Consider the following 20,874-nt stretch of genomic DNA (forward strand, 5'->3'; position numbering starts at 1 on the left):
AAACCAAAAGTAGCCATTTAATTTCACTAGATTATTTAGCTATGGCATGTGAAACAAGCATTGTGTTCAAGTCTGAAGTTAGTTAACTATTGCATAAACATATGGAAGTTGTGAATGCCTTGACTGGTTCATAAGCTCTAATCAGGTTGACACTTTTCTTTTTGATTTTTAAGATTTATTCATTTATTTGAAAAGCAGAGTGAAAGAGACAGAGATGAGCCGGCGCCGTGGCTCAACAGGCTAATCCTCTGCCTTGCAGCGCCGGCACACCAGGTTCTAGTCCCGGTTGGGGCGCCGGATTCTATCCCGGTTGCCCCTCTTCCAGGCCAGCTCTCTGCTGTGACCCGGGAAGGCAGTGGAGAATGGCCCAAGTCCTTGGGCCCTGCACCACCCGCATGGGAGACCAGGAGAAGCACCTGGCTCCTGGCTTCGGATCAGCGAGATGCGCCGGCTGCAGCGGCCATTGGAGGGTGAACCAACGGCAAAAAGGAAGACCTTTCTCTCTGTCTCTCTCTCTCTCTCACTATCCACTCTGCCTGTCAAAAAAAAAAAAAAAAAAAGTATAAAAAAAAGAGTTGGAGAGACAGATTTTCCATCCTCTGGTTCATTCACCAAACAATTGCAACAGTCAGGTCTGGGGCAGGCTGAAACCAGTAGCCTGGAGTTCCACCCAGGTCTCCCACATAGGTGGCAAGGGCCCAAGCACTTGGGCCGTCTTCCGATGCCTCCCAGGTGCATTAGCAGGAAGCTGGATCAGAAGTGGAGCAGCCAGGATTTGAACCTGACCTCTGATGTGGGACACCAGCATTACTGGACCCATAATTCTGCTTACCTTAAAATAATGGTAACAGCTTTTGTAGTGTTAAAAGCCATATTTCAAGGCAGTTAGACAGACTGTCCCACAGACGGTAAGTGGAGTAGTCTCTGCTGCTGCCCCGCTTTCCATGTTGCTGCCTGCCCTCCAACTTCTTCCCCAGCAACCTCACTGTCTCTCCCAGCCAGGTCTGGGGAGGGCCATAGGGTTGCTGTGCTCCCACAGCCTACAGCTCTTTTTCAAAAAAAAAAAAAAAAAAAGGCAGATATAAATGTCCTGCAAGGCATCAGAAAATAAGCAAATAGAGTCATGCCAAAATATTCCTTTTAAAACATCTGTTCTAACAACAACCAATTAAAGTGATGACAGAGCCTATGAAAAGTAAAACAGATGACCGTGCTGGTGCTGTTTTTAATGCCTTGTGCAATAAATAGCACAGGAATAAGTTATCCAGCTCACTCTGGCTTCAGCCTCTTGGTTATGAAGTCAATGCTTTAAAAGTAGCATAACTCAGAATACAATCAGCCAGAAACATTAAGCTGTTCCACGCTGATGGAGCCAGGCTAAAAGCCTTGAGAAGTAATGAAAAGGGGGCTCCTTGCCCAGGAGTTGTATTCGTTCATCCCAGGGATCAATTAAAACCTCTGCTTGACCCCAGATTCTTTACAACTGCAATCTTTTAAACATTTCTTTTATTGAAACATTCTCCATGAAATAAGACGCCCATGTGAGAGAATAAAATGCACACTGCAATGAGACCACAGTCTCAGAATGAGAAAGGGAGCCCAGCAGACCGAGAATGTCACAGGAAGCCATGGGTCTCCCTGTCCCCCTCCTTGATTCTCCTAAGTAGCAGGAGCCCCTCTACTACTCTCAGGAACGCTAACCAAGGAGTGACAAAGGATCCCTCAGCTCCCAATTCCACAAGGATGTAAGCCCCAACCACTAGGCCAGCACACCCAGAAGCCGTACGGTTGCTCCACACGACCAACAGGGAAACAAATGATGCAAAACCATTATGAATGTCAGTGGCACTCACATTTCTCTGTTGTTAGATAACACGGTCCTGATGTACAGAACCCATGGGAAGTTTCGCTCCACCAGCTTCTCCATTCTTCTGTTTGGTTGGCTGAGTGCATTTCTCATTAGCCGACTAAGAACAACAAGGCTGCATTACACCGCAGCTTCATGCCAGCCACACAGAGCTTCTGCTCTAAGTGAGAGCAAATATTTGCTGACCGCCAACTCTGCGATGGGTGCTGCAGGGGGGGAGGGATTTTTTTTTTAAGTTCTGGTTCTTGAGTTCAAAATTTAATTGCAGAACAGAGATGAGCTCTTGAGAAATCAAATGGAAACTCACATTTCAAGGCAATGAGAATGCAAACAAATGGCTATGCACCAGCAGTACACACAGACACACCATGCCTGCCATTCTCATTGTGAAGCAGACCCAAGGCCAGGCTAGTAAGGCGAGGACAGCAAGGTGTACTGCATTGCAGCTGTATAGGTAAGAGAGTTAGAGCATGAGCCTGGGACCGGAACACACGCGTGCACCTGTTACAATTCCCACAGGGAGGCAGTGGGAAGCAGGACTGCAGCCACAGACCTGTGTGGGTTCAAGTTTGATCTTCACCCTAAGGGAAGAGGAGCCAGCACAGACTTGCAGAAGGGACTGCTGTGATGAACGTGTTCAAGAAAACACTAAGCAGACCGTGGTGTACAAGATGCACCACAGAAACCCTTGGCAAGCAGACCGCCAGCAGCAAGCAGAATACACCTGGTTTGAAGTGATATCGCCAAGTTCAGCGAAACATGGAAAATATAGGTCATCTGCTCCGAAAATTTAGAGGCTGGGTAAGGGATGCGTAAAACACTCAAAGTCAGCGGAACAAGCGCCCAACCAACGGGGGCCACTGATTTCATTATTACAATGATGTGGATGAACACATTGGTAACAGATGAGGAACAGGAAATCAGCCTGAGCCGATGACAGAATCCAGAACAGGTCGGGGGGGAAAGAGGAACTCAGCAGAGAAACACTCAGCCTGACTGCCTGCCGCACAGAAATACCTGGGTGCCACTTAATGCTGGCTCAGAGTGGGTTACTGGCCTAGTGAGACCCTGGAGGAGACAGCATCTGGGATAGACCCTCAACCAGCACAAGGAGGCCCTGCCCCCAACACCTGACTCCAGAGCGTCCCCCACAGGCCCCCGTCTTCTCACAGCTCGGAGCCCTCTAGCACCTGGCTATGCCCCAGCCCCTGTCTCCACATCAAACAGCAGCTCATGTGTTGTTCTATTGGCATCTGGATACAACCATATGTCTGCAAGGTCATCCCCTGCTAATACAGCTTGAAAACTGTACAGTAGCCTCCGCTGACTGTGAATCAGGACAAAGCCGAGCCCCAGTGGTGAGCTGTGCCTCACAGACACTCCCACTCTAGTGGGAGGCTGTGCCTCTGAGATGCTCATGAGCCAAGACAAAGGGAAATAAACACCTGCAAAAGAGGGGCCAGAGCTGCAAACATGTTCCACTCAACAGCATCAAAGCTGAAAGGAAAACTTTCACACCCTCTCATGTTCAGCCACGAAAAGCCAAGAAGCAGAGAAATCTGGCAAACAGCAAGCAAAGCTGCTTAAGTTTCCACGTGAAAGCAAGGGGGAAGTTCAGAGGGGACTGCCCTGTGCAAAAGGGAATTCTCTGCAGCTCATCTCACTGGGCAAATCCACGATGGCTTGGGACACACCAGGCACTAGCCCAGAGGGGCACAGCTCCTCAGAACCATGGGAGGACAAGTGTCTCCCCAGACTGTGAACAGAGCGCTGGCTGCCAGCAGGCCTGTGTTGCACACACACAGGACATGCTTTACCCATGAGCATGGATCAATCTGACACCCACAACAGAGAATAGCAGAATTCGGCTGCCATTCCTCAGGTCTCAAACTTTCACTCTGAAAGCCCCAGAGAAGGTAAGTGGGTGCTGGTGTTGTGGTGCAGCAGGTTAATCTCATATGAGTGCTGTTCAAGTCCTGGCTGCTCCACTTCTGATCCAGTTCCCTGCTAATGCTGGGAAAGCAGCAGAAGATGGCCCAAGTACTTGGGCCCCTGCCACCCATGTGGGAGACCCAGATGGAGTTCTAGGCTCCTAGCTTTGGCCTGGCGCAGCCAGGAGAGAACCAGCAGATGGAAGATCTCTTTCTCTGTTTCTCCCCTTCTCTCTCTGTAACTTTGCCTTTCAAATAAATAAATACATAAGTCTTTTTAAAATAAGAGAGCTGCTAGGAACTGAACCATTTACAATTTGTGTACTTAACCCACTGGAGTCCCATAGTCAGATATTCACCAAAATGTAAAACTCCACAGAGCTTGTCCAACTACAGCCCACGGTTAGGTAGCACTCAGCACTTGCTGCTATGGCAGTATCCCAAAATATACTTTTAAGTTTCAAAACAGGATTCAAAAATAGATAATAAAAACTGGCACTATGGACATCTGGTATCTTCACAACATAAACACATGGACAAACATATGTTGTTCTGTTCAACAGTTTTACAAGAACCAAACACAGACAGTTGTAACACCTTCCGGGAGCTATGTTAAAAGCGACGCCTCTTGTTTTCTCAGGAAGAAAGACTTGCCAATTTGCACACATGCAGATACTGCAGTGCCTTGCCCTGGACATCTCTGTGCTGTGGGCATTGTTTATGTAGGACACACAGTCTTGTCAGCCAGAAGAAGGTGTGTGTATTCATGCCCCACAGGTCTGGCAAGGGTCTTCTACAGGTCAAGGGGTGTGCTAAGTACCAGGGGAGAAAGGACAGGACACCCAAACCAATGGGCACTAGACCCCCTGGGGCATGCTGGAGGCTCTCTACAGAGACCTGGTAGGAGTCAGGCTCTGTCCTTCATGAAAGCTGATTCAAAGAAGAATGATGAGTGACTAGAGTCGTGAACACAGAAGACAGTGGGCAGTTCAAGTAAGCTGGACGGATTCATGTCACAGTCGCTGAGTATTACCTGAAAGTGTAGCCAGGCAAAGAACGAATGCCTGCATCTGACTGACAAATGTTTAATAGAATGCCTACCGTGTGCCAGCCCGGATCTCACCTTCAAGCAACAGTACCCTCCCAAGTGCCATTTGCCTTTCCCGTGGACTGGCAAGAAGGCTCTGTGGCCAAAGCAGCCACAGTTAGCACACCCAGCCCCTACACCTGCCGGGCCCATCAGTGCCTTCTGCTTTGCACAAGCGTGGGCAGGGCTCCTGGGACAGTAGTGCTCTCTTCTCCAGGAGGAACTGAGCTGTCTTTGAACCCCACAGTCCCTCCTGCTTCCTGGGGCACCTGCTGCTGACAAGCAGGCCTGACCTGATGGGCACCAGCTGCCGGGAACAAAATGTCCCAGGTAGCCGTGGCTGCAGAACTGCTGCTTTACCGAAAAGCACTACCACCTCATGGGCGGGGCAAGCACCCAGGAAGCAAGGGCTCTGGGTTTCTTTGGAAAGCAAAGGACATAGATCCCTTCGGCATCCTCACCACCCCAGCCTCTGTCACTGCCACATCTGTTCAGAATTCGCTCCCACCTGCTACAAGTTTGGCGTCCTCAGCAATCCCAAGGGCCTCACGCTGCCAAGTCTGATGGACTGCATTTGCTCACTGATGCTTCAGCCTCCTGGGGCTGCTTCAAGGAATAAGGAACACTGGTGTCTCGCTCTCCTGCCCCTCCCACTATCCGCACTTGGAAATTCAGCATCAGTCTCTTGTTTCCTTCAACTCTGGGTTTCATTTATAGGGGTTGGAAACTAATGTGCTTTTTGGCTCATGTTATAAGAAAAAAATCCTTTGATTAAAACACACACACAAACTAATTCCTTTTTAGAAGCAAACAAAACTATTTTCCATGTTTCTTTAAAAGAAAGTTAAGTAGACAAAGTGCAACTGCTAAAGTATATCAAACTCTGCCACAGATGACAGAAAATGGGAAGAAAACCACACCAAGAAAATGGTGAATTCAAACTAAAATTCCAGTGTCCAGGAGAAGAGACTCATCCTTCTTACAGAAGAATTCCAAATAATGAGAGTTGCCAGGTTTAACAAAATACAGGACACACAGTTAAATCTGAAGTTCAAATATTCCAAGAGACATACTTACACTACAAGATTATTCCTTGTTTATCTGAAAATCAGATTTATCTTGGTGTCTGCAACCCTACAAACAACATATGTAGATACTTATCCCTCCACGAGACAGGCTGAGTCCTCCCTACTCCGAGGGTGGGCTGTTCCTGTGACCCACTCTCCAAAGGCAGAAGAGGGGAAGGGAAAAATGTGGCTTGACAGGGGAGAACCCTGGCCAGCACGACAGTGGACAGGTGGTCACGGTTAACATCGCCAGGTTATTGGAACGATACAGAGAAGATTAGCATGGCCCCTGCACAAGGATGACACGCAAATTCGTGAAGCGTTCCATATTTAAAAAAAAAAAATTGCCAGGTGTCACGGGGATGTCACATCCCATACTGTACCTTTGGGCTCTTCCCATAAAACCCAGGCATCACCCAGCCCCAGAAAATCCTGGACATTCTATAGGGTCCGTGGCCTGGTACTCCTCAAGACATCAAGGTCATGAAAAATAAGGAAAACTGAGAAACACCCCAGACACTGAAATGCAATGTGGTTCCCCCAGCCTGGATCCTGAAATGGAAAGAACTCACGGAGGGGAAAGCTGGTGAATTCCCAGTCACATTTAAGATGGATGGAGCTGATGTCAGTTTCTCAGTGTGGACAACGTGCAGTGGGAATGTAAGACGGTAACAATGGGGAAGGCCAGATGAGGGATATGCTGGAACTCCTGACCGTGCAACATTTTTCTAAGACAAAGTTGATTTTTACAAACTTCAAATGTGAAGAAATTAGGAGATGAAAATACCAAGGAGTTGCATCAAACTCAGAGAAAGGGTTTATAATACAAGAATGATAAAGTGTTGATAACCATAGTTTTAAAAATAAGGATTTCTTTTAAAAAGAGACTTGAGCAAATAGCAGAAGACCATGACTAGAGACCTCATGCTAAGGGTCTCTAAGGCGTCCCCACCCAACTTCACTCACTGGCAGAAGTAGCTTCTCTAGGGTACCAACCACGCCTGTTTGCAGAGGACCATCCCAATTCTTGCACATCCTATACAGCCTCACAGCCCAGAAAATCCCTTGGTCCTGGGCACACTGCCTCCTCTCCACCTCTGCCCCACCCAGGTGTGGGGCTGCACAGGTTGCTGGGGACAACTTGAGTCCAGGTAACTAATTCACTTTTACGGAAAGCTCTAAAATGAAGCCATCTTCCGTCCCCTGCTACCTACCTACCACGGATGTATATGAGTATGCCCAATACCAACTCAGGAAGATGGGGGTTCTTTGCCCTCATCTGTGAAGACACAGAGTGCCAGTGTGGCACGTATCCCTCCGCAAGGCCCCAGGAGAATCAGGGAATGTCACGCCAGGGCAATGAGGACGATGTGCACAGACCTCAACATCGAGATTGAGGTCCTTGCACCAAAAGAACCTGTAGGAAGGAAAACAGTGCCACAGGGCATCTTGGGGCTGCAAGCAGATGCTCTCCAAGTACAATCTGAGGCCCTCCCTTCTGCACAGCTGCACTCAGAAACCTATGTCCAAAGTACACTGACAGCACTTAGCCACGGTGCCATGTGAGGAGTTCAGTGATGAACTCCTCGGCAGGCTAAAAACACCACTGGCGTACCCATGGCCGGGCCCCCAGCTGCTCAGCAATGTCTGTGTGCTGGGCACCCAGCCACCATGCCAACCCAGGGAGCCTAGTCCTAGCCGGGAGCACAGGGACCTCGAGAGGACTCCATAAGACTCTACAAACCCAGAGGTACCCAATGTGAGGACAAAAGCACTGTCCCAGCACACTGGGCCTTAATACAGTGGATGCTCAGAATGTTGGGTTAATGAATGGATGGGTGGAAGAACTGAATGAAGGAAGACAGCAATGGGGAGATGAGATGGGAGGAGAAAGGGGTAAAGCACAGACAGACAGCTATGAAGGGCAGACAGAGAAGACGAAGGAGTAGAGAGAGAGAAAGGGATAAAGGGGAGAAGCACAGGTAGCTATGGAGGGTGATACAGAAGATGGGGTGGGGGGAAGGCCGGAGAAAGGGGCCCAGACCTGGACTGCTGAGCTGGAAAAGGCAAGAGCACCCCAGCCCATCAAAGCATGACAGTCTTGCAAGAGCTTTGGCAGGTGCACGGGGGTAACTTCTATATCCCTTAGACGAACACTAAATCGCACCATCAAAGAAACAAGAAGCCCTTTCTGAGTCTGCTCCCGAGCCTCCTCTCTCCGCACTGTATCTCTGTGGAGAACAGTGCAAGCAACCGCAGGAAGCGGAGTTGAGACACCGCCATCCAGCCCAAAAGCAGAGCGTGGAGGGGAGGCAGTGCTAAAACGGCCAGTGTCCTTGTGAAGACACCGCAGAAGCCTCTCCAGGGACAAGGACGCGTCCTCACGCTCAGAGCCGCTCGCGCAGATGCTTGCTGTATGATTTCCTCTTCCGAGTGTTAAATTAGAACTCACAGGAAGAACTGTTGGGGGGGGCGGGGGGGGTTGTGCAAAGAACATATACAACACACACTCTGCTTGTGCAATTCTATTCAGAAAGGTTTATGGAAACAAAATCATGTGAATTATTAAGTTAAATGAGCCATTCCTTTTGGTAAGAATACAGATCAAGACACTTAAATGACCTGTTCTACAGATACTCGCTATGAACCTCTCTCCCACAGCGGATCGTGAAAACAAGACTTCCTCAAGATGCCGGCCCTTCCAGACCTTTCTCAGAGAGGTGTGCGATGCCCGTCTGACCTGAGCAGGACAGCAAGGAGCTCAGGAGGACGAGGCCCCTCAGCACAGCCAGGGACACATCCTCTCTGCTGAGTCAACACTTCATCCCCAGGCCCGAGGAACAAGGTCCCGGGGACACAATGAAAGCAATAAAAATGACTGTGAGGTAAGAGCTATAAAAAGAAAGATAATTCATTGGGATTCTCACCTCCCTAAGTCACACGAAGCTATCGGGAGCAGCTGTGTCAGTTCACGAAGGTGACAGGAAGGCCAGGACTGACCAGCGGCTGTTCTGCATCTGCTTCAAAGGAACACAGAATCTAAAGGGGAGGGGTGCTATTTGACTTCTCTACTTATCTATTTGGAAATTTCAGTATTTAAGGGTAGACCTCAGTGTTTTTAACAGGTGCACAGGTATTCTACACCATGGACAGACACCATCTTCTACCCTCTCCTCTATGATTAGCATTTCAGCTGTCTCAGTAGCACTGTGGTGTTGAGAGTTATGTGCACACACAATTCTAGAGAGACCCACAGCACTGGCATGGCTTGGTCAAATTACGGCTATTCTAGTTTTGGTCCAGGTCCCAAGTGCCTTCCAAAACCAGCTTGCTCTCACCAACGGTGCACCAAGATGCCCATGTCCTGGCACTCTCACCCATGGATAACATCATCAAATTTCAATTTCCACCAATCTAAAGAGGCAGAGCAACAGGATATTCCTGGATCATCAGTAAGATCCAGCACCTCCAAGTCTTAAAGTCCGTTTGCATTTCTTCTGGGAATTACCTGTGAGTAGTCTTTTCTCACTTTCCTTGGCCTTTTTTCCTATTGATTTGTAGATGCTCTTTAGGAATTCCAAATATTAGTACTTCAGGAAAAAAAAAAAAAAGGAGGCTTAATAAATGGAGAGATACACCAGGATTAGAAGACTCAACACAGTGGGCCGGTGCTGTGGCATAGCAGGTTAAAGTCTCGGCCTCCAGCACTGGCCTCTCATAAGGGTGCTGGCTGTTCACTTCTAATCCAGCTCTTTGCTAATGGCCTGGGAAAGTAACAGAGGATGGCCCAAGTCCTTGGGCCCCTGTACCTGGGAAGACCCAGAAGAAGCTCCTGGCTTCTGGCTTCTGATCAGCTCAGTTCTGGCCATTGCAGCCATTTGGGAAGTGAACCAGCAGATGGAAGATTCTCTGTCTCTATCTCTGTAACTCTTTCAAATAAATAAAATCTTACAAAAAAAAGACAAAACAGTAAGGAAGTTAAATCTGTAAATTTGGCATAGGTTTAACCCAAGTCATCTCAAAATCTCAGCAGAGTTTTTGCAGAAACAGACAGCTTTTTCTAAAATTTGTATGGAAAGGAACAGACCCTAGAAGAGTTAAAACTAGTCTGCAGTGCCGGCATCCCATATGGGCGCAGGTTCGAGACCTGCTGCTCCACTTCCGATCCAGCTCTCTACTATGGCCTGGGAAAGCAGTAGAAGATGGCCCAAGTGCTTGGGCCCCTGATCCTGCATGGAAGACCTGAAGAAGCTCCTGGTTCCTGGCTTTGGATCGGCACAGATCCAGCCATTGTGGCCATTTGGGGAGTGAACAAGTAGAGACTTTTCTCTCTGTCTCTCCCTCTCTCTGTAACTCTATCTCTCAAATGAATAAATAAAATCTTTAAAAAAAAAAAAACAAAAACTAGTCTGACCAAAGAAAATCAAATGGGAGCAACATGAAGGCTTACTACAGAGCCACAGTAATCAGGACCATGCAAGGAAGGACAGAGGAGCTCAAAGCCTCCACACATGATATAAGGTGAGGAAGTGCTAATTACCTGTTTTGGTCAGTATACACTATATACAATTATTAAAATATCACACTGTATCCATAGATATACACAACTATTCAGTGTTAATCAAAATGTGCTTAAGTGTTTAGGAGACAGAAATGCTAACTAACCCTGATGTATCATCACACACTGAACATAGAATTCAATCATTAAAGGGAAAAAAAAATCAGTGGAACAAAATCAAGAACCCAGTAACAGATCCATACCAGTAGGTTTAACTAAACTTTGACAAAGGCATAAAAATGGAGTGAAGAACACTGGACAAATGAGATATCCATAGGCAAAAAAAAAAAAAAAAAAAGGTTGAGGATGAACCTTGACCTAAAAATTAGTAGACCCTATGAATGCCAATACCCTGACTAGGGATACGGCACTACAATTTTGCAAGATGCTTCCATTAGGAAAAGCTAGGTGAAAGGGACACGGCACCTCTGTGTTATTTCTTACAATTGTGTGTGAACTTAGAATTAACTCAACAAAAATTTGATTTAATGGGGCCAGTGCTGTGGCATAGCAGGGAAAGCAGCCACCTGTGATGCTGGCATCCTGTTCAAGTCCCAGTTGCTCAACTTCTGATCTAGCTCCCTGCTAATGCTCTTGGGAAAGCAGTGGAAGACGGTCCAAGTCCTTGGGCCCCTGCACCCACATGGGAGACCCAGAAGAAGCTCCTGGCTCCTGGCTTCAATCTGGCCTAGCCCTGGCGGTTGCAGCCATCTGGAGAGTGAACCAGCAGATGGAAGACCTCTCTCTCTCTCTCTGTGTCTTCTCCATCTCTCTGTACTTCTACCTTTCAAATAAATAAAATACATCTTTTTAAATTTTTTTATTTAAAAAGTTACAAATATTTTTCCTAGTCTAACTTCTCTTTTTTAAAAAGATTTATTTATTTATTTGAAAGGCAGAATTACATAGAGAAGAGGCAGAGAGAGAAAGAATGGTCTTCCATGCACTGGTTCACTCCCTAATTGGCTGCAACAGCTGGAGCTGTGCCGATCCAAAGCCAGGAGCCAGGAGCTTCTTCTGGGTCTCCCACATAGGTGCAGCAGCCCAAGAACTTGGGCCATCTTCTATTGCTTTCCTAGGCCATAGCAGAGAGCTGGATTGTAATTGGAACAGCCAGGTCTCGAACTGGCGCCCATATGGGATGCCAGCACTGCAATCAGAGGCTTAACCCACTACACCATAGCACCAGCCTCTCTGTTTTCTTCTAAGTTGCTGTTTTTTGTTTATTTGAAAGTCAGTAGTTGGGCCCCCCACCTACTCATGTGGGAGACTTGGATGGAGTTCCTGACTCCCCACTTCAGCCTGGCTCAGCCCTGGCTGTTGCAGTCATTTGAGGAGTGAACCAACAGATGAACAATCTCTCCCTCTCTGTAACTCTGCCTTTCAAATAAATAAATCCTTTAAAATAAATAAAACAGTGGGCTCCATATATTTACAGTAGTCCAGACCTTTCTTGGATCTACATCTTCAGGAATCTCCACCTGACAAGGCTGTAATCCTACTTAGGTGCTGAGTGTCACTGGGGATACCACAGCGTCAAACGATTAAGACATTCATGCTCCCACCTGTTCTCCAAGGCCTGTGGCTCAGAACACCCCAAATGTTCAGCCATACACCCTGTAAACCACCATTAGGGTGTGGCCCCCAGTGAGTCCTCGCCTCCTCATAACAGAACAGTCAGAGAGGGGATGCCTTACTTGAAGCACTGATCTATAAAAGGATATCTGAGGGCCGGTGCTATGGCACAGCAGGTAAAGCTGCTGCCTGCAATGCTGGCATCCCATATGGGCGCTGGTTCAAGTCCCAGCTGCTCCACTTCTGTTCCAGCTCTCTGCTATGGCCTGGGAAAGCAGCAGAAGATGGCCCAAGTCCTTGAGCCCCTGCACCTGCGTGGGAGACCCAGAAGAAGCTCCTGGCTCCTAGCTCCTGGCTTTGGATTGGCACAGCTCCGGCTGTTGCGGTCATCTGGGGAGTGAACCAGTGGATGGAAGACCTTTCTCTCTCTCTCTCTCTCTCTGCCTCTCCTCTCTCTGTGTAACTCTATATTTCAAATACATAAACAAATCTTTAAAAAAAAAAAAAAAAAAGGATATCTGAGGCAAAATGTCAGGATTGGCCCCATGAGTTGTCAGGCACGGTAAGGTCCACATGCAGACACAAAGGTGCTGAGGGACTCGCCCTGGGGGCTGTTCGTGGGGCGGGACCCCACACAGAACTGTGATGGCTCCTCCCTCCAGTGCCTCTGTCAGATGTCACAGCTCTTCATTCATAGCCACTGAAATGCTCAGCCAGCACAAAAAACAAAACACAGTGCAAGCCTTAAACATTCAGCTTGGGAAAACACACCCAGTTGGTTCTAGGTTTAAATACTGAGAGGACTTCAATGCATTTAAAAACTCTCTTCATTGTCGTCATTAACATTTGATACGCCTATCAGAGAACCCAGGTACCCCTCTCACGGGGCTGCCTCCTCCATTCCCACCTGGGAGGTGTACAGCCCAGGCATCTGCATGGCCCTTTCAGGGAGAGAGCCTCAGGAGACGCAGAGCTCCTGCACACTGCCCCACAGCAAGCAGATCATTGCTGCAATCCAAGCCTCCTGACTCAAACTCTACTTCTACCCACAAAACCCCACTGCAGACAGGAGAGGCCCACCTTGGGCCAGCGTTGAGGGCAGCATGTAAAGCACTGCCTGCGACGCCAGCATTCCATACCTGAGCACTGGTCTGAGCCCTGGCTGCTCTGCTTCCTGATCCAGCTCCCTGCTACTGTGCCCACACAGGAAGCAGAAGATGGCCCGGGTGCTTGGGCCCCTACCACCCACACTGGAGACCCGGAAAGAGTTCCTTGTGTCTGACTTCAGCCTGGCCCAACCCCCAGACACTTGGAAAAATAAGCCAGCAGATGGAAGATATTTCTCTCTCTGTCTCTCTTTGTTGCTCTGCCTTTCAAATAAGTAAATACATAAATACATCTTTTTTAAAAAGAGAAAGAAAAGGATCACCCTTTTTCGGTTTCAAATTTGGTTTGGTTTTTCATTAAAACCCCAAACACCACATTAGCCACAAGAACCATACCTCCACTATTCCATCATTTTCATGAATGTTATCTTCAATAAGCCGATGCCCAGAGCCTTGGCACTTCTCTCTCCCACAAGGCAGTCAGCCTCCAAGAAGGCCCCCAGCGTCCTCCAGTCCTGGGATCCAGGCCTGCTGTTCTCCCCTCCAACGCTGAACAAGGCGGCCTGTGCGGCCAGCAAGTGACTGTGGAAGAAGGGCTTGCGTTGTGTCTGCCGAGGTCTCCACCTCACTCTCTCCTGAACTGCTCACTCTGGGAAAGTCAGCCTCGTGTTACAGTCACAGGCAGCAGCCCTGCGGGGAAGCCCAGAAGAGAAGAGCCGGGGCCTCCTGTTGAACAAACCACCTTGGAACCAGCCCTCCAGTCCCAGCCAAACCTTCGGAAGGCTGCAGCCCAGCCCACTCACAAGGAGCCCTGAGCCAAACCACCCCGCTGAGCCTTTCCTGGATTCCTGGCTCACAGAACTTGTAGGAGATGATATTCACTTACTCTTTTAGGCCACCGAGTTTGGTATATCTGTTACACAGCAATAAGTGGCTGGTCTACCTGTGTTTTTCCCAAGATTCCAGGCACTCAGTAGACAATCAGTAAGTGCTTATTGGCTTGAATTAAGGCAGTAGCAAGAAATGTTTCCTGCTGACTCATCAAACACTTCACTCTGCACCTTTTATGCCAAGCCCAGACCTGGGTAACACAATTAGTTAAGATTAGGGTTGCTATCCAAGGCCATAGAGGAGTGAGACTACTATGGAAAAGTGATGGTCCAAGTTTCATTCATATTTATCCTAAAAGTCTCCAAGACTAATGGAGGGTCTCATTTACTTTCCACTATGTAAGAAAGGCTCTCTTTCCCCTCGTTTATTTCAACTCATTGTTAACAGAGTAGTCTGCACTGGGTCACACATTACTCAGCAGAGAAGGGCCCAGACTGGAGCTCTTTGAGGACTCTCAGTGCATCCTGCTCATCTGTAAAGTAAGGGAACCTGTGGCTAAAGAAAGACGACCCTGGGTGACAGGGGTGTGCGTGGGTGACAGGGATGTATGGGGTGGTGGGGGTTGTGTGTGAGTGATGGGAATGTGTGTGGGTGACGGGGATATACACTGGTGACAGGGTTGTGCATGGATGACAGGGATATGTGTAGTTGACAAGGATGTCTGCAGGTGATGGGGCTCTGAGTGGGTGATGGGGCCATACATGGATGACAGGGATATGCATGGGTGATGGGGGTGTGTCTGGTTGATAAGGATGTCCGTGGGTGATGGGGATGTATGTGGGCAATGGGGGCATGTGCAGATGATCAGAGCGTACATGGATGACAGGGATGTGTGTGGGCGACAGGGATGTACACAGGTGACAAGGTTGTGCACAGGTGATGGGGATGTGCAAACGGGAACCTGAGAACAGTTCTGGCTTGAGATTATTACCTTTGACAAAATTTAGGTAAATTCTGTAGATCAGCATTGTATCAATTATTAATTTCCAGATATAGACCTTTATGTTACAGTTACGGAAAAAGCAAACATTAAGAAAAGCTGGGAGAAGGTATAAAGGTACTCAGTGTAGTATTTTTGAAACTTATTTATGTGACAAATTGTTCAATATAAAAAAGATTAAAAATAAAATTTGGGAGCCAGCATTTAGTCCAGCAGAAACAATGGCTGCTGAACGCAGCCTCCTGCCAACACAGACCCTGTGAGGCCGCAGAGAGAGCTCAGTTGGGTTCCTGCCACCCACGTGGGAGACCTACTACATCCACGGCTCCTGACTCTGGCCAGCCCCAAGTCATTGTGGCCATCTGATGAGTGAAGTGGATGGGAACCCTGTTTCTATCCCTTTGACTCTCAAACAAATAAAGTGGTAAAAACTTTAAAAAAAAAAAAAAGCGCCATTTAAAGCAACAACAAAAAAGAGAATTTCTGTTAAAATTCACACGTACCTAACCCCGTTCCCCGGAAGGCTCTGATGCCAGGGTTCAGCCATCCTTGGAAAGGTAGCTGAGACACATGTGCAGTCTGAGCTCGATTTCAAACCTCCCATTCCCTGGTGAGGAAAAGACTTCCAGGGTTTGGGCGTACAGTGCGTGCAGGAGGAGGGCGGCAGGGCCCAGAGCTGTCCACGGACAACCACACACCACTGATGACTGCAGGAGGGGAACAGACAGTGCTCCCCAACCTTCCCAGCCTCCCACGGAGTGAATGATTCAGGGGCGGGAGGGCACAGACAGAGGTGACGGGTCAGAGTAAATGACCGCCCCCGCCCTTCCCCATCCAGGGGAGATGGTGACACAAGCCAGAAGGAGTCCGGATTCCTGGGGCGGCAGATGGAGTAGACCCCTCCCAAACTATGTAGGCCCCGGGTGAGAGGAACTGCGACTTTGTCAGGCCACAGAGATCTGGAGCAGCCAGCCCTTTCTCACCATCCCAACAAAGATACTTCCACTCGCACTACAGAAACCTAGAACTTCCACAAGAAACACGACAGGCCAGAAGTTCTCAGGTCCTAACAAAACCTTCACGGAGGAGAAGGAAAATATCCAAGCCTCCATTCTACTCCAGAAAACCAGAAGGAAGCAAACATGGACAACACTGATTACTGCCACACCATCAGTGCTAGGAAAAAATAAATAAATAAAAAAGATGATGACAAATTAAATGCCCATATATCAGTAAAGAATATGGTCATTCCTTGGAGTATCCTCCTGGGGCCCCACACGTGCCCCACGAGTGTCCTGCCCACACTCCTCCTCTCCAGCTGAGCCTCTGGTTGGTGGTGTCGACAGCACTGCCCCTCGCTCAGGGACACCCATGAATGTGTCTGCTCTGTGGTGACACACGATGATGGGTACACAGCGGCATGTTACACTGTCCTCTCTACTTCTGTGAGTTCGAAAGTTTCTGCAACACAAAATTTTAAAACTCGATATTTCAGAAAAATTGCCACAATGAAAATAGCCTAACCCTGGAGATAAACGGAAATGACTGCACTCACTCAAAGAAACACAAACGCTAACTCAGGCAGATGAAGTGACTGGCCAGGCACAGCAGTGGTTAGAATGGGGTTGCTAATGGATTAACTCGTTAGTCTACAATAATCACTCCCATAAATTCTGTGGAAATTGAAGCTATTTGTATCTAGACTAATTTAAGAGGGTTTGTAAAAACAAAATACAGAATTAGATGCTTTCACACTAGACCTTGATTTCCTAGACTTTATGGAAACTAAAATTCTGAGTTCTCATTCTGTTGTTAATATTAAATTTAAATGAAATATCACTGCACAGCCTAGCTCTTCAATAACCAAAATGCTCTTGAAAATAACTTCGTATTTTAAATTACAGATTAAAATAAAATACAGAAGCATGGTCTATAAATATTTATTCACGGGGTCGGCGCTGTGGCATAGTAGGTAAAGCCTCTGCCTGCAGTGCCGGCATCCCATATGGCCACCGGTTCAAGTCCCAGCTGCTCCACTTCCGATCCAGGTCTCTGCTATGACCTGGGAAAGCAGTGGAAGATGGCCCAAGTCTTTGAGCCCCTGCACCTGCATGGGAGACCTGGAGGAAGCTCCTGGCTCCTGGCTTCAGATCAGCCCAACTCCAGCCAATATGGCCACTTGAGGAGTGAAGCAGCAGATTAAAGGACTTCTCTCTGCCTCTGCCTCTCTGTAACTCTGCCTTCAAATAAATAAATAAGTCTTTAAAAATTTTATTCATTTTCCAAGTCATACTTACTTTGTAAAAAAAATTTTTTTTAATTTATTTGACAGATAGAGTTAGACAGTGAGGGAGAGAGACAGAGAGAAAGGTCTTCCTTCCATTGGTTCAAGCCCCAAATGGCCGCTACGGCCGGAGCTATGCCAATCTGAAGCCAGGAGCCAGGAGCTTCCTCCTGGTCTCCCATGTGGGTGCAGGGCCCAAGGACCTGGGCCATCCTCCACTGCCTTCCTGGGCCACAGCAGAGAGCTGGACTGGAAGAGGAGCAACTAGGACTAGAACCCAGCGCCCATATGGGATGCTGGCGCCGCAGGCAGAGGATTAACCAAGTGAGCCACGGCGCCGGCCCAGTAAAAAAAATTTTTTACTTATTTATTTGAAAAGCAGAGATAGAGACAGAGAGCCCTCATCTACTGATTCTCCCCCCAAATGTCCTCATTTTGGCTCCTGGCTGAAGCCTGCAACCAGAAACTCAATTCAGGTCTTGACCTGGGCAGCACAAACCCAGCTCTCCAAAACATCACTGGGGCCTACCAGGACCTGTGCCAGCAGGAAGCTGGAGTCAGGAGCCAGAAGCAGGCACTGAAACCACATACTCCAATAGGAAACGTGTCCCAGCCACTAAGCTAAATGTCTGCTCCATGATTGCTTTTTAAAATAATAGTAAATAATCTCACCAAAAGAACAGAATTAATATTGGTTTATGCTCAAAGCAGGAGGTTCTTCTCACGCTGTCAGAAACTTTTACTTGCAAAATGTCTAACACCAAAGCCTCCTATGTTAACTTCACCTTTTGCTCACAGATTTTTTTTTCCCAACCTGTCAAACATTTAGAATGTTTCCAACAGTGAGATATACAAGAGCTTTTCCTGGAAAAATACTGCAGGATGGGTAAGTCCTGAAGAACAGCTTTGCCAGCAGGTACTGAAGGACTCCCATCAGCACAGGCCTGCCTTGGGGACAAAGGCAACACCCTGAGCTACACACCCTGACCTGAGCTGTGCGTGTAAGGCCGCATGGCAAGGACATGAACACTGAATGGCACAGTGAACTGTTGAAGTGCCACTCCCTGGCCTGAGCAATCGTGGGACTCTAACTGCTTACACAGGCCGTATTATAAATCAGAAAGATCATATTATTTTTTGCTTTATTTTCTTTATTTGCAAGGCCGAATGACAGAGAAGGAGGGAGAGGTACATAGAGATCTTCCTTATCTGCTGGTTCACTCGCCAAATGGCTACAAGGGCCTGGGCTGGGTCTGGCTGAAGCTAGGAGGCTGGAACTCCATCCAGATCTCCCAGGTGAGTAGCAAGGGCACAAAGACTCAGGCCACCTTCTGCTGCTTTCCCAGGTGCATTAGCAGGGAGCTGGATCAGAAGGGGAGCAGCCAAGACCAGAACCAGTGCTCTAAATGGAATGCCAGCGTTGCAAGTAGGGGCTTAACCTGCTGTGCCACAAGGCAGGCCTCATGAAAGATCACATTTATAGAGATTCTCTGAGTCTTCTATTAGAGCCCTGCTCTCTTATTCAACAGCCCTGTCATTTAACTTTGAACAAGTCATTCAAGAGGATAAGCATGCTTCTCCCTTCTTGCAGTGGCTATGAGGGTCGCACGCAAGGGAGTGGAACTTAGAAGTTGTTCTCAAAAAATGTTTTTATTATGGTACGCTATTTATTATAATCCTCCGTCATATGTAATAACTTCATTTTCCAAAGCAAGATTTACTGTGAGTGTGAGACCTTTCCAAAACACAGTTTCCTAACATTTCATTTAAGAAAATAAAATAAACTTTCGGGACAAATGCCAAGAGCTGCGTTCTGTCATCTGACCAGGGCTGGCGTGCGTTCCCCAAGGGTTTGTGTGTTGGAGGCCTGGCCCTCCGGGTGGTGATGCTGGGAGGTGGTGCAGCTCTAGGAGGAGCCTAGTAGGAAGTGATACGGTTGGGAATGCTGTCCAAGGGAGGGATCAAGGGAGTCCCTGAGTGAGCCATGTCAGAGGCAGCCAGAGCCCTGGAGCTCTCCCTGGCCTCCTGCTCAGAGATGTAATCTCTGCCTCCCACGCACACGCCTGCTGTGTGATGCCATCGCCGTGATGTCCTTTCCAGAGCAAGCACCACGCTCCTGGATCTCCGAAACGCTGAGCAGTAAGCCTCTTCTCCTTACAAAGTGAGTCTGCCTCAGGTACCTCATTACAGTAACAAAATACACTAACCTAACAATGAAGGCAGATTAGAAGTTCACGATTTTAAAAGGGGTGGGGGGCAGTGCTGTGGCACGGAGGGGAAAGCCGCCACCTGCAGTGCCGCTATCCCATATGGGCGCCAGTTCCAGTCTTGGCTACTCCACTTCCAATCCAGCTCTCTGTTATGGTGTGGGAAAGCAGTAAAAGATGGCCCAAGTCTTTGGGCCCCTGCACCCACATAAGAGACCTGGCTTAGGACTGGCCTAGCTACAGCTGTTACAGCCACTTGTGCAGTGAACCAGTGGATGGAAGACTCTCTCTCTCTGCCCCTGCTTCTTTGTAACTCTGCCTTTCTTTTTTAAAAAAAAAAAAAAATTATTTATTTATTTGAAAGTCAGAGTTACACAGAGAGAGGAGAGGCAGAAAGAGAGATAGAAATCTTCCATTCGCCAGTTCATTCCCCAATTGGCCACAATGGCTGGAGCTGTGCCGATCCGAAGCCAGGAGCCAGGAGCCTTGAGCCTCTTCCGGGTCTCCCAAGCGGGTACAGCAGCCCAAGGACTTGAACCATCCTCCACTGCCCTCCCAGGCCACAGCAGAGAGCTGGATTGGAAGTGGTGCAGCTGGAACTCGAATCGGCACCCATATGGAATGCTGGCACTGCAGGCAGCGGCTTTACCCGCTATGCCACAGCGCCAGCCCCATGCCTTCCAAATAAATAAATAAATCTTTTTTATGTATTTGAAAGTCAGAGTTACAGAGAGAGGTCTTCATCTACTGGTTCACTCCCCAGATGGCTGCAATGGCCAGTGCTGGGTTGATGCAAAGCCAAGAGTCAGGAGCTTCTTCTGGGTCTCCCACATGGGTGCAGGGGCCAAGCACCCAATTTTATTAAATTAATTATTAAATAGGATGGCACTCACCCAAGACCACTGATTAAAAGCTGTAACTGCACCCAGATGCCCATTTGCCTCAGAGATTCTCAGACGTGCTGGCAGAAACCTCTGTTGCAAGTGAAGCCAGCCAACACCTGCCCCAAGCACCTCTCTCCTGGAATCCCCCCTGCCACGGAGTCCTCACTCAGGGGCTCCACCACTCTTCTCTAAATTCCTCCCAGCAAAAATCTCCCATCAGTCTTAGTACTTCTCTTCCCACCCAGCATTCAACACAGAGGTTTGCAATCTATAAAATATTGTTTCTATCATATTCCCATTCTTACTGCTTCCAACTGATGCAAATTCAGGTGCTGTTCCTCACATCTGAAACAGGTCTGCAAACTCAAGTGGGCGGCGCCCATCCAAAATGAGGCCCAAGGGCCCCTGGGAACACGGCACCCACAGGGCCTCTGTCCACGGGCATATTTGACCTCAAAGTTTAAGGTAACACACAAG

General features: G+C 48.1%; 1 protein-coding gene and 1 non-coding gene across 4 annotated transcripts in view; one reads left to right on the forward strand and one right to left on the reverse strand.

The window, feature by feature from the left end:
* Positions 1-20,874, reverse strand: part of DTD1 (D-aminoacyl-tRNA deacylase 1) — a 153,346-nt gene that overhangs the window by 76,232 nt on the left and 56,240 nt on the right. The window lies entirely within an intron of this gene.
* On the forward strand, positions 6,183-6,286 carry LOC133769224 (U6 spliceosomal RNA). Its single transcript, XR_009867126.1, has one exon. It is a non-coding gene; the product is annotated as a U6 spliceosomal RNA (small nuclear RNA).

The sequence above is a fragment of the Lepus europaeus genome, chromosome 10 (assembly GCF_033115175.1).
Source record: "Lepus europaeus isolate LE1 chromosome 10, mLepTim1.pri, whole genome shotgun sequence".
In the NCBI taxonomy this organism is placed as follows: domain Eukaryota; kingdom Metazoa; phylum Chordata; class Mammalia; order Lagomorpha; family Leporidae; genus Lepus; species Lepus europaeus.